Source organism: Falco naumanni, chromosome 4 (assembly GCF_017639655.2).
Source record: "Falco naumanni isolate bFalNau1 chromosome 4, bFalNau1.pat, whole genome shotgun sequence".
Classification (NCBI taxonomy): domain Eukaryota; kingdom Metazoa; phylum Chordata; class Aves; order Falconiformes; family Falconidae; genus Falco; species Falco naumanni.
In genome coordinates, this window is record NC_054057.1 from 23,981,725 (window position 1) to 23,996,109 (window position 14,385).

Sequence of the window (14,385 nt, forward strand, 5' to 3'; positions counted from 1 at the left end):
TGCTGGTTTGTTACGATGCAGTGAAAAAGGAACTTGGAAACTGTAAATAATCACTTAAAATACTGTTTATTAAAGGTAACACTGTAAAGAAAGAGAAGCTAGTATAGAGAATCTTGCATCCCTTTAGATGCTAGCAACACTCGATCGCGCAGCTTCAAACAGGCCTCTGAGCGGCACGCAGCGTGATGCATATATCCCACCCACAGAAGGGTCATCCCACCCCGTTGTGGGGTTCTTGCTGTGTTGTGGTGTCTTTGCCTGCTGTCAGCGGGGGATTAGTGCCTTGGTGTGCCTGCAGAGCGGGACATGCTAGACCTCAGCCCACGAATCTTGGGATGTGCTGGAACTGGCACGAGGGAAATGTGCTGGAAGAGTGCTTAAGCGCAAGGGGGAGTTGACAGCCACTCTTCTGTGCCTGGCCTGCAGAAGGGAGTGTGTCCTCTGGTGTCACAGCACTAGCAAAACTAGCCAGCTGCAACAAGGCTTTTACCATCACGTACCAGGTTAGCTTCCATAAGTAGTTCCTGTGCCTTATACCTGGCACAGCCACCAACCCCCCACCAGCTTTCAAGAGTTCATTGACTGTCTGTGCTGTTTCTTCATCCTCTTCAGGCCAGACCACCCTGCTTCTTGCCTCTGCTGCATCCAGATTCCTCTTTCTCCAGGCTCCTCTTCCAGCCAGCCTCTCCTCATCTAGGCTCCCCTTCTTCTCCTGTGGCCTCTCCTTGTTTCTCCTACATCCAGGGCACGCACGCATTCTCACCTCTGCTTCTTCCAGGTGTCTCTTCATTAGCTGCTCCTCTTCTATACCCCTTAGAGCTATTTAACTACTTAGCAGGAACCAGCTACAGCTGCACCTTATCCACATCAGCCAGCCCACCGCCCCTGAAGCCAGCCCACAGCTGTATATTATCAATGTTAATTAACCCAGCTTCATTCCTCTACAATTCTCTGGCACAGAGGAGGGAAGACAGGGTGTACCTTACTCAGCCCCCAGACTCAGGAGAGCGGTGTGTGATGTGGTGGTAAGGGGTATCCTGCTGCAAACCGAAGGCAGGCGGGTGGGCTGGCAGCACCTAGCCATGGCAGGGCACCCCACCCTCCATCACAGGTGCTTCCCACCCAATGGAAGGAACAGTCTTGCCGTGTTTTCTGGTGAGGCTCTCCCCAGGTTATGCAATGTTTGTTTTCAAGGGATGAATTAAAAAAGAGCCATTACTTCTTTCCCCAATTCACTTTTAGTTGGATGAAATGGGTGTCATGGCAGCTATGTTTCTCAGAAAGTTAGTGTTACGAGACAGTGGAGGATCTGTCCAACAACAAAGTGTCATTAAATATTAATGATTTTTATTTTTTTTTCTGTCTAAGGAGTCTCTACTCATTTATTGCAATCAAAGACCCTGAAAACCTGGTGCAGATATAGCTAATGTTCAAAACAGGAGGCAAATAGGAGAAATTGTGATATTGATGAACTGCTAGTTTTGCTTCCTTTTTGCAGTAGAATGGCTGGGTTGACTGTAATTCTTTGGATTCATTTCAGAGTAGTGTGATTGCCATTTGAGCTATATTTAAATCACACTATTGTCCCGAAACATTCATCAAAACAGTTGTTCTGTGTGCAGTGCAAATTTGAAGCCATTTATGGGGCACAGAAACGTTTTTTTACAGAAGCTTCTAATACTGACCTATCTATTGATCTTTTGAAAACTAGTGGAAATCCTTCACTATTACCATTAAATATTACGTTACAATATCCTCACCCATTTTGTATCAGACACTGTATTACTTTCCTATTGCAGGCCTTGATTTTCAAGAAATCTTTATGTATAAATATTAACTGTCCATTTTGATACACTATCAAACTCTGCTATCTTATATTCTTTTCATCCTTTTTTTCAAAGTATGACTTAGAGGAGCATTGAAGAGGGTGAGAACGTAGAACTCTCTGAACCAACCACCAGCTGCTAGGTAGTAATGAAAAATAGTAACTTTCATTAACGGTTATTTCATTCTGGTGCTGCAGAGTTAACGCAGAAAATTAGTTGTTCTGCCATTTCAGATGCTATCCCACTCCTGGCTAAACAGAGTTTAAGTTCAGATGCTGCAGTATCTGTTGTGGTCTGACATTTAGCAGTACTTAACATTTAATCAAATTTACTCTGTTTTGGAACACCCAAGATTCTGTCAAGGTTAGGTAACGAGAGGAGACAAACTTGAAATGCCAAAGGATAAATAAATTCTAAATATAAGACAGGGGAATTAGACAAGACGTTGGCCTTGTCCCACCATCTGTCCCTGGGACCACAAGATACTCTCCATCCCTCACATCCGACCTCATCTGTCTTGTTCTGGCATGAGCTGATACTGTGGAGCAGCCTTACACAAGCAAGTCCCTGGCAAGTCTTCTGCCCTGTTGAGAAAGCCCAGGAGGAATTTATGTTACATTGCTTTGGACTTGCTCCTGATTTTTCAGATGTAATTGCTTTGAAATTCACCTCCGCTTTGAAGTCTACCTGGCCCCAAACAACTTTTAAATCTTTGCATTGAGTCACAGTAGTTGTTAAAGAGCTCAGGCCCCATGACTGCTGGGTTTGATTTTTTTGCTCTTTATCTTGAATGAAACTTTGTCGTGTTCTACATTTTTGATCTGTTCAAATGTACATGTGCCACTTTAATACTTGGTTATATTCTTCAGTTAGAAGGTAATGGGTGTAATTCAGAGAATGATGGCAAGTTTGTGAATTCAGTTGGAACAAGCATTTTAAGTGGCAGCCACAAAAATTGTTCTTGAGCAGCTTCAGAGAGTTAAGGAATTTCTGGAAGATTCTTGTATCAATTGTATTTCTTCACGTGCAGACAGACTTTGTCCAGTTCAAAGTTAAATCTTGCTTTGAGTGTGTATGGGCTTTTTGACACCCCCCCTCCCTTGAAGCAATAACAACGTGTATCCAGCTGAGTAACTAACAAGGTGCATCAATTTGGTGCTTTTTGTAACCATCCAAAACAGACGTCTTGCAAGGTCGGCATTTGAGAACACAAGAAATCTTTAGACCTGTTTCACATTGTGTATAGTTGTATAATATGTGGTTTGGTTTCCAGTTTACATTTATAAGGTTAAATTCTGCAGCCTTTAGAAATAACTTTCTCTGTCTTTATAACTACGCAGGTCTTATTAGAGAAAACTTCTGCAGTCATGGGCTCAATTCTTTGCTGAAGTGGGTAGCAAAAATCTCTCTGCCTTTGAGAAAGCGTTTTTGTGTGTCAGTGAATTGGTATAGAAGCTTGCCTATAACCTCTTGGTTTTCTTGCTTTCTGATTACCCACTACTGTATTACTGATCCTTGTTTTTATGCTGCTTTATAAAAGACTTTGCATGTATTTTTTTTTTTAATGCCACAGCAATTAAGAGTGAAATTTTGATTAGAGAAAGCAAACAATAGAGGGAGCTAAAGAGCTGTGCAAAAATGTATTACTCTCGTACAAAAACAAAGGTAGGAACAAGCCGTGCACCTCAGTTAACACTTGTGAGAGGGTGTGATTTTTTAATAGTCTTTCATAAATTACGTTTTTCAGGTGGGCAGGTTGCCAGTGTCTAAATGTAAGGCTGGAATTGTTTAAACTTTGCAAGCTATGAAAGAAATATTGTTTCTAGAGCACGCATCATGAATGACCCGGGTCAAATCATTTAGGCCCAGACCCTGCGAGATGCTGAGCTCAGCGGAGATGGGTGGCTAAAGAGCTTATGGGACCTCTGCTCAGCCCTCTCTGTGCCTCAGTGCTTCATCTGTAGAACAAGAATATTTGTACTAAACAGCTGGGTTCAATATGTGGCGAATAAATGCACGAAGGATTTCTAGTGCATTTGGCTTCTCTGATAGAGGCCTAAATCTGAATTGTAGCCTTCACCTCCCAGGTATTTCCTCGGGGACATCTTTATTCATGCACACGCTCAGGGAATGGTCAGGGGAACAGACGGTGAATGTGTGTGGGCTGGTGCCATGAATGTCTGGCTCTCCTGTCCTTAGGTGGGAGGACAAGTATGTTCAACTCATAGTGAATTAGTAACTAATTAATCTCTCACTTTGTGATGTACTATTGATGACAATCTGAAGACAATTTATTGCAGTTCACTAAAGGAATCTTGGACTTCTTTACATTTTGTACCGAGTTGTTGGCTAATTAGTTGGTTTTTCTTACACTTGACAGATTTAAAGGCTGCATTCTGTGAGCTTGTATCGTGTTTTGTCATGTCATGTAACTATGGAAGATGCCAAGCTGGAGCTCCCAGTAATTTATTTTGGTATTCAAGAGTCAGATAGATTTCCAGCAATAGAAACTGTGGGTTACTAAATGTAATCGTTCAAATGCCAGGAGCCTTTTCAAAAAATTAAAACGGACAAAAAATTGTCTAATGTTATACAAGCAAAAGTTAAATCACACTCAGATCTTAAGGTATTTTAAGTGGTATCTGGTCATGGGCTGGCACTTGTATAATGTGCGACAAGAACTAGGAACAACTTTAGCCTTTGTTTTACTCAAAATAACTGTCAATGTTAGCAATGCTAGAAAAATTTTACTTACCACTGTCACTTTGGTGAATTTATCACTTCTTCAAAAACATAGAAGCAAGCTAGGAACTGAAAAAATTACCTCTAATTCTCAAAAATATTATGGAAGAATTTGTACACAGGTCTTAGACTTTTGAGCAGCTCATAAATACCTGTTAATTTATAGTGCCCAGCTTTCAGCTGCCATAAATCAGCTTAATTCATTTGTAATCTGTAGTGACGCCAATTTATGCCAGCTGAAAAATAGGGCTCTGTGAAGCTTTCCGTAATTCAGGTCGAGGTGATCTGCCTCATGGCATGGGAACCCTTCTCATAGATCTCCTTTGTGACATTTCTTTTGGAAGCTGAAAATAAATCCCAAATTCCAGTCACAACATTTGAATTTCCAGAAGGTGCTGGCATTTCTGATGAAGACACAAACATCGACATGCCATTGGCATGGGGTTTTGTTTGGATTTGGCTTGGCTTCTACCCTGCCGATGGCGGCTATTTGATTTGTGGTGTCTGTGAGCCTGTGTGGCTTCATCACAAGACCACATATTAACATAACGGAGGGCACAGAGTTCCTCTAGAGCAAAATTAATCCTTGCGGCAGTTTTTGTAGGCAAAAAATTGGAGAGGACCTGACTCAGGCCCAGGGCAGTGTGCCCAACAAGAGCAAGCAGATTGATGGTTACCAAAGGTTTTTCCACTACTCTGGGGCAGTGCTTCCTCTTGGGGGCTGGGACTCGGTGATGTGCTCGTTTTTCAGGAGGTGTGTACTGATGCTGCCCAGCTTGTCTCCTTAGAGGTCATTCAGATTGATGGAGCCAGAGACTCAGGAGGGCATTTTGGATGAGAGGGATGCATTCAATCATGTAGGAGTAGGCGACACGGAGCCCATGCGACATGATCTTTGCTTCATTCTAGTTTGAAAATGATCCTTTTTTTTAGGAGGCAACCCATATTTGGGAAGTTCAAATGTTTACCTTTAAAGAAGCAGAGATAAGGAAGACTTATGGTTCATTAAATCTCCACCATAGAGTCATGCTGACTCAAGCCTTTCCAGAAGTGATCCTCAGAACTGTATCTTTTAGGCCTGCCTCATGGAACGTAGGCATCTGAGCTCCAGCCCTCCAGGCAGGGATGGGAGCATTGACCAAAAACTTGGCCGCAGCTTCAGTGCTCGAGTCAGCCAGAGGATAGGAAAGCAGTGTCCTGCGTCTGTAACTGAGGCTGTTAAAGGCAATTTCTGTGTTGTTTTTGGATTATTAAGAGATCGAGAATCATTACAGTGATCCTTTCCCATCTGCCTTCTAGTCTGTCTGTCTCTGGGAGATAGTCAAGGGGGTTTGAACTTGCTCTGTATCACACCAGAGTGCCTCCAGGATGGTTTCTGTCAGTGAGCTTCCCTTCCAAGCCTTTGAACATTTCCCCTTGTTTGCAAATTCACAGTCTGACTCTAAGGGTGAAGTCTCCACAGGTGAAACCCAGTAAGCTTCCATGAGAAATTACGGTTGGCATCGGATGGGCAGATGTGCCCTTAAGTACTGTGACAGCGCAGAAGATAGTGAAGGCAGATGGAAGATAGGCCCCTTAGAGGGAAGAGGAGTGATTAACTCCTGCAAGTATAGTGTGTGCTGGTGCAGTTGCCAATATTTTAGTAAAAGCTGACCACAAAAATTTATTTCCTTCATTCTGTGATAGCCTGTGAGTTGCAGGGGATGAAGGTATTTGCAGAGAGGAGAGAGGAGGCTGCAAAGACCCTATTCATTTGGATTTTTCTTTGACACAAACCCGCTTTCTCACAGCTAGGCTAGCTGACAAATGGCTTCTGTTTGGCTGCCCTGCGCTGCCGTCACTGAAATGTCATCGTGTGCAGACCCGGTGCTCAATTGGATCACAGCCACAGGAGGCTTGAGGTAGGGAGAGGGGATCCCTCCCTGTGCACTACCGACGCACTCAGGCTCAAAACATCTCTACAACAGGTGAGTGGGTGATCTGGTTCTGTAGGCTGCTGCTTTTTCAAGGGACTGCAACACGTTCTGTTTTCTATCCCAGTCCAAGCACACGCTTGGGAAGTCCACAGATTTTAATGAGAGTTAAGGAACACCTCAAATTAAGGATGAATTTGGTGCCAGGCTGAATGTTTTGCCAAACAAGGTACTAAAATACTTCAGCATGGAAGTTCAGCGTCGTCTTTGACATAATTTCCCGTGGTTTTGAAGTGTAAACCACACATTCAGACCTGACTGAAGGAATATTACCAGATGATGATGTCACTTTTTTGAAGAGCTTTTGCAAGAATAAGAAAATACATGGAAGAATTTTATCTCATTTACTAAGGTATAGGAGATTGTTGCTATAATGCAAAGGAGAAAATCTGATAGATGTGGAAAGAAATCTGCTGTATCTCCAGCGTTATGCCAATATGTCCATACTGGGAGATCCAGCACCAACGTGTCGAAAAGCCCTGCAGCTTTGTACATCTGGGAGGTTGTGTTACTTTGTGCTGTACTATAGTGACGCAGTGGGGATGAATATTCACAAGTTGCTTATCGTTAAATTAAATCAGAGAACCTTGTCATGCAATGAGGTAGGATGAGGGGGTGAATTTCATCTTCCTACTGCTGGTGTTACACGTGTTATACAAAACCAACAAGAACCCTTTAATGGAAGGTTTGTGGGGACTGGACTTCAACAGCGCTGCTGAATTTTTTAATGCAGTAAATCTTTTCTTAGACAATGGAAGGAAGTAGCTGTTAGAACCTGATTTATGCTAGCAGGACCAAGCCAGCAGAGGAAATGTTTAAAACTTAGTAATTTATACCATCTAAGTTATAAAAAAAAAGGAGATAATTTATGGTCTGGTGCTGTAATTTGGTGCTGCTCTCTTCCATTCATTGCACTTCAGTTGCCTTACACCCAGGGATGGGGTTGGTGTCTGATGAACTGTCCTTGCCCTGGGAGAACTCCGAGAGTTTCTTTATCAGATTTATCTTTTTTTTTTTTTTTTTTTTTTGGCACTATATGCAGTAGCAGCATAACTAATTGGAAGAAAAAAAATCTTTCTGAAAAAATAATAGATTTCCCTCACTTTCACATTCTGGTATCTCCTTTTCTTTAGCACTTTGTGTCTCCTATTTCTACCTTTTCTACCTGGTTTCTGAAAGCTGAAATGTCTATCATAATTATAATGTCAGTATTTACCATATCAGTTCTTTCCACAGGTAATTGTCATGGTTTCAGAAACAAGATGTATTTATACTTGTGGTCTTAATTTGATTTTTCTGTCATCTCCATTCACTTAAAAGTTTTAATGAGAGTAATGACAGCTTTTGTTTATTGTCTTTTCGTTTATAAAGGCTAACCTGCCTCTGATTTCTTAATTTGATCAAAATGATGCCCTTCATGTGGTAAGTAAATGTTCGGTAAATGGCTTGGTGTTCTGTGCACTGAACACTGTGATACCTGCAGGCATTGTCTGTACAGCACACTCTGACACCAAGCAGTGGTTAAAAAATGGGGTATCTGAAGTACACTGGGCACATTCTGAGGAAATTTGTTGTCCCCACCTCAGTTTTCTTCAAACTAGGAGCTTCAGTTTATACTTGGATTCCACAGTTTATGGATTCTCCTGGTGTTTAGTGTCTCCCAGGAACCAACTGGCAATTCACAGGATCAAGCACCTAATGATAGACACTGGGGTTTGTTTTGTCTGGAAATACAGTAATTCTAACAAGTTAAATATTGGCTTTAGAATTGGGGATTTTTTTTTACACTTCTCCCGGATTTAACTTACTTTTTTCTGCTGCATAGTTTACATTTATAGTGTTCATATGCTGTAAGTATCATTAATCGATGTATTGTCAATGCCTATTTCATCAAGGTAGAAAACATGCAGCAGGTAAACCACATGGTAATTAATACTTTAGTAATTATATAGCTTATCCTACCTTACTTTTCTTATCTCTGGCTTATTTCTTCCCATTTAAGCTTGTAAATTAATCAGATTGTTCTTGATGTGTGTCTCTAGAAAAACACTCAAGTAATACCTGTGTGCATGGTTTTGTGATAGAGCTCTGATCGCCAGGAGTGTACTGGAGAAAAAGGTCTCAAAACTGTGAGAGTTAATGTCTGGAGAACCTCACACGAAAAGCTGTGCCTGCATGTTTTTTAATCAGAAGAGAAGCCCTAATTTATTTGTGCTCTGAAGAATCTGTCTTTTAAAAGATGACAGAAAAAAAAGGAGAGTGGAGGTGCATGCCGGGTCGCAGTTTCTTGTGGGGAGCGAAACTTTTCCCTGGTTCTCTGTGTCAGTAGTAGACACGTTACTGGCTGAGGTCTTAATTCTAGAAGTATAGAAACCTGAACATTGAAACTACTGTCTAAAATAGCACTTAGCAGTTAAAAATATGCATACAGAAATTTCCATGAAAAATACTTTTGGATTAAAAGTTAGATTGTCAATTGTGATTTTGAAAATTATAAATAGGAATATCTGAAATGCCAGCTATTTTGTTTCTGAAAATTGTAAAATATGTGCGCTTTTGCTGCCTCTGATCTTTTTCTCCGTTATGGGTCAGGTTCATTGTGCATATCTTCTTTCCCAGAGCAAAACTTCTTACCAGAAAGGGAAGCTATGACGTGTGTGTGTGTCTGTCTATATAATGGGAGTTTTAATTAATGAGCCTCAAGTGAGTAGGAAGGGGCAGTACAGAGTCTGCACTACCCTCCTGTAAGGTACTGCAGCTGTTGCAGATCTCTGTAGAATATCAGATTTGTAACATTTCCACTTCAATTTTTTTATGCAAAGTTTTTGTTAGGGACAGAAGTGAATTGTCTGACCTTTTGTGCCCAAAACTGTTTTCCCAGAACTTTGAATTTTCTTGTGATGAATGTACAGAAACTGTTTATTCCCATTCATGCAAAATGCAACAAACTAAAACTGCTGCCTTCTCTCATCTCGGAGGCGTGCACAGGGTGATTGTGTTTCTCCTGTTAGTCCAGAAAACCCAAAAGGCACATGTTGGACTTGGATCACCCAGTGAGCTGTAACACTGAGGGCAGAACCTGCTGGTGAGTGCCTTGTCTGGAGCAGGTCCGGTGGCATCAGGAAGCTGCCGGAGCACCACTGGCATTCCCACCCTGGAGAGGGGCTCTGAAGCTTTTATGCAAGTAGGGAACATTGGGGGAGATTTCTACTCCTGAGCCTGGAATTTTGGCCTGTTTGGTTTTAATCAATATTCAATTGCCTTACATAAATAAGTTTATTAAATGCCTTATTTAAAGACTGACTGGAAGTGTAGTGTTTCTAAAAGACTAACGATTTCCCTGCCATGTTCCCCAACAGTCTGTAGGCTTCTTAAGTCATCTGCCATATCTTCCCAGAAGAGGGAAGTGTTCATCTTGAAGATATGTGAAATAGCTGAATAGAACTCACCAATCAGTCAGCACTTCTCATATTGAACATTTCTGAAGTTACTTTGTGTTTTACAAAGTCCATTTTTCACTCCAGCCAACGTTGTTCACCTCAGTGGATGATTTTGAAGCTTTCTCATGGGCACTTCACATCTGTCTTTAATTTTCATTCCGAAAAAAAGCACTCAGTCCCTTTTGGTTTTGTTAATGAGAAATTCTTCTCTCTGTTTGCTGGAGCCTTTGCTTGTTTATTTGAAGGTTGATGGTCCCATACAATTTTGTGACTGCATAGCACGGTGCCTTCAGACAGTGTTGTGGTTTTTCCCAGGAAGGAGTGTATCTTTCCAACAGATTTCTTCACAGTTTGTTATTGTATATCTGGTAGGTTTTGGTGTGGAATGTGCTATAACATTATAAAGCTAAATTTTGTGAAAAACACTAGGGAAAAACATAGGCTTAAGTCTTTCCCTGATGTTCAGTCTGGTTTTACTTGTTATGTATGTAATTATTTACAGTGCCACTTAAGCATTATTTAAAAAAACCCAAACCCCACACCTGTTATAGATGAAATTTAAAATTGCAAGTCTGTTAAGAAATGGAATTGTCAGTTTCTATTAATTGGTGGTTGACTACCAAAACATACACCAAGGGCATCCACACTCTTCACTTAAATGTCTCTGTTAAGTGCTTAAATGTATCACCCAAAATATTTGCAATAATTTGGGAAGTCAGGATCTGTGCCTGGTTTAGGATGTTTTCTGGCTAACTGTTATGACGAAGAAGTCAACTGATAGGAGACTGAAGTGCTCATTAGTATAATTAATTCTCTATAGCAGAAACTCCTCGTTCCAAACCTCACTGTTAACTTGTCAAAGAAGCCAAATTATCTGCTAAGCATAAAGTAAAGGAGTTAAAGCAGTAGAAAGGCTGACTTAAACGACTTATTCCTTAGTATGTAAAATATTCCTACTTACCCATTCTTCTTTCTTTTGAAGTTATGCAGCCGTAATGCAAATGGCATTTCAAGTAGGAATGTCCTGTTATGGGCATCACAGAAGTTAAGAAATTCAGTGTAATGGCATCATTCTGGACCTATCAGGAAAAACACTGTGATTATGTTCCACCTTTCTTGCTCGTTCCACACAATAAAAAGAAGTGCAGTAGAGAGTGTGGAAATGTGACTGAGGTAATTAATTTTCTTGGCTACCATTTTCACCACAGGCTGCTAAGTTTGGATGTCTTTCATAAAGTAACTACTTTAATTTTATTCTTTTCCTGCACATTTCCTAACCGAAAATCTGATGGATTGGCTGCTGATCTGGAATAGTGATCTGTAGCTAGCTGTCTGCTTACATTTTCTGCACCTCCCCACACCCCCACGTGCAGGAGGAAAACGAGGAGGAAGGTCTTTGAACATCTCTCTTGATTTGCCCCTATATATCAATAGCCACGACTGGCCAAAACCATCTAATTTTTGATTGCTCTGTTGAACAGGTTGAGAGTAGCTATTTAACATTCTGGTGAATTTTCCTCAAGGAGTGTACTCTGCATCAAGAAACCCCTAATCTATATGTTCCAGCTGCCATGTGAATGTGCTTAGGTTTGCAAAAAGCATCTGTTAATAATGGTTAACACAGTTACTAAAAGTGTAATCGCACCAAAGTTTGAAACTTTATTTCAGAAGCAGCTTATTTTTGGGAAGCAAGATGGGTTGGACCATCAGCTGTTGCAAGGTGGCACAGTCCCTCAGACATGAGTAAGATGACTTTGATTTACATCCATTGAGGATCTCAGCCTTTGAGGGAGGATGGAAGAAAACAGAGCCATGGTGGCGGGGAAGGCTGAATCCCCTGCAAGGGGAGTGAAGGGGACTGTGCTGCATGGACCACAGACCTCGGAGAGAGAAGGAAATTGAAAAACCTATTGTGTTTTGCTAATCCCAGGATGAAAGCAACGTTCTGATCCCTTGAAGATATTTAGGGTTCTTGGGCTATCTCAGATTTGTACCTGGTTAAATGGGCTTTTGTAAACATTTCAGCAGCTGCAGATGAACAAGATGCAAGAACCCTCCGACTGTGTCTCCTTGCCCCTAGGTATGCCTTTTCTTTCTAGAGCTGCGATGAAGGCTGTGTCACAGTTAGTACCTTGAAAGCATGCTCCATCACTGTGGTCTGCTATCTTTGCTGAGAATTATCTGCAAGAATGGATGCAATTCATAATTCCGCTCTCTGTCTTGGGAGGTTAAATGTGAGATGTAGTGACCGATAACCTCTCACATGAAATCACGTAATTGACATCTTTAGGTTTTATGTACTAGTTTACAGCACAGTCTGCAAAGCTTAGAGTAATGCATTTCCCAAGTCGTAGCTGTTTTTTTTCTAAATTGTAACTTTTTCTTCATGTCCACGTTTTAAAGACTCTCACAGAATGCAGCAATTTAAATGCGACAGTTCTGGGCATTGCAACCTGCGGCTGCATAGTTCTGAAGGCTGACAAGCTTTCCCATCAAATGTAACCTGCAGGGGCTGAGGTTGTACTCTAGGGCAGAGGCTTTCCATGGCCAGCGCTGCAGGCCTTGATGCCTCCCTGTCGTCCCGAAGTGACACGGCGCAGGGGTTCACCGCAGACTCCTGCCCGCCTGCCTGGGTGCTGTGAGAGGGAACCGGGACACGAGGGAGCGGTTGCATCCTGACGTGCAGTTCTCCTGCTCCCCCCTGCACCTGCAGTGTTGAGTCAACCAGAGACATGAACTTGTCAAGGTAACAGCCTCACAACAAAGATAGTTTTGACTTTTATCCAGGAAGATTTCCGGAATGTAATTTAGCCATGCAGGTAGCATGTTCCCCCGGTTTCACTAGGATGTGCTTATTTATTTCTGTGGAGGATCCAGGCTTTAGCATCCCTCAGCAACATCCCACTGACTTTGAGTTCCATTTTCATGTTAGATACTCATTCAGAAAAAATGGAAAGTGTTTGATGGTTTAAGCACATGTTTTCCACACAAGGTTTAAAGCTACAAGCTGATTTTTCTTTAGAAATAGAAGGCATCTGATTGTGACGTGAACAGTTTCCTCACTTATTTTGCACTATAAAATGATGCTTGTACCACATAATTGGGCTTGCATTTCCCTAATGGTAAAAGCCAGATGTATCTTCCTTCTTAACTTCATATTTTCGAGGTGCTTGAAAGTAATTATTTACCTTTGACAATGCTGCCTTTTGTGATTTTTTTATTTTTTTATGGATAAAACTTCCATTTTTTATCATTCCCATATATTTCTTTTATTCACAATAAACTGCCTTTTGGGCTAAGCATCCAGAATACTGTTGGAATGGAAATAATGAGAGCTTACTGCATTGCTTCTGTCTGAATGTGGATTCGATCCTGTTCCCATTCAAATCAGTAACAGAACTCCCCCCAGCGACTGTGAGAACTGTATTGGCTGGCAGGCAGTCCTATTCATCAAGACTACTGTCAATTGCTTTTAATATTTTCTTTTCCTGATTTGTAATTATGAACAAACTTTTTGCCCCAGTGTAACTATCTTAATCTCTGCTACCAAGAGTTATCAACTGTTGTTACCACGAAACCAAAAATATTTATAATCGTATTGTGAACAAAGACTACCACTTCAGAGAGAAAAATGCTTTTTTCACTGTTATTCATGAGGCATTTATATGCTAAGAATGAAAATCATTAGCAAGATGAGAGAGCATATGGAATCTGATCCTATGTAGGCAGCTGGCAATTTTCCACCAAATTACTTCTACTGATTTCAGGAGACATATCTAAAAAGTATTTTTATTTTTTAGTAAAGATAAACAGCTACTTTGGCATAAAGAGTCCAGTAAGCTCTGTGCCATCAACTACAGTGTTGATGGGCAAGATCAGTTCCTGATCAGTGCAGAGGCTGTATTGTGTGTGTCCAGGAAAACAAATCTTTTGAAGCATAATTTCTCCAAGCTTTTTCAATGCCTTTTCTAATATGAAAGTATTCTTCCAAATAATGCTTTGTTTTGATATAGCAGGAAGGAAGATGTCTTCAGCATGAAAAGTAGATGTCCCATTGTAAAAATAATATAACAGAAAAACTTCCCTAATGCTGTAGAACACCATACCCTTTCTCTGAACAGCAATTCCTTAAGTATATTCACAGACTGGCTTAGAATGTGTATCATCCTTTATCCTCAATTCATGCTAGCAAAGATCTGGTGCAGATCTGAGGATTAGACACCAGAATGGTAACTGTTTCCCCTCCCAGTTCCAGAAGAAAGTCTGTGATGACTTTATGATGCACAGCTGATCAGCTAATTTCACTAAAGCTTCTATTTTTTCTTAAAAATAATCAGGTAGTGTTTGGACTTCAAGGGCAAGATGAAACTCTGCACAGGACTGCACAAGACAAGAAGCCAGGGA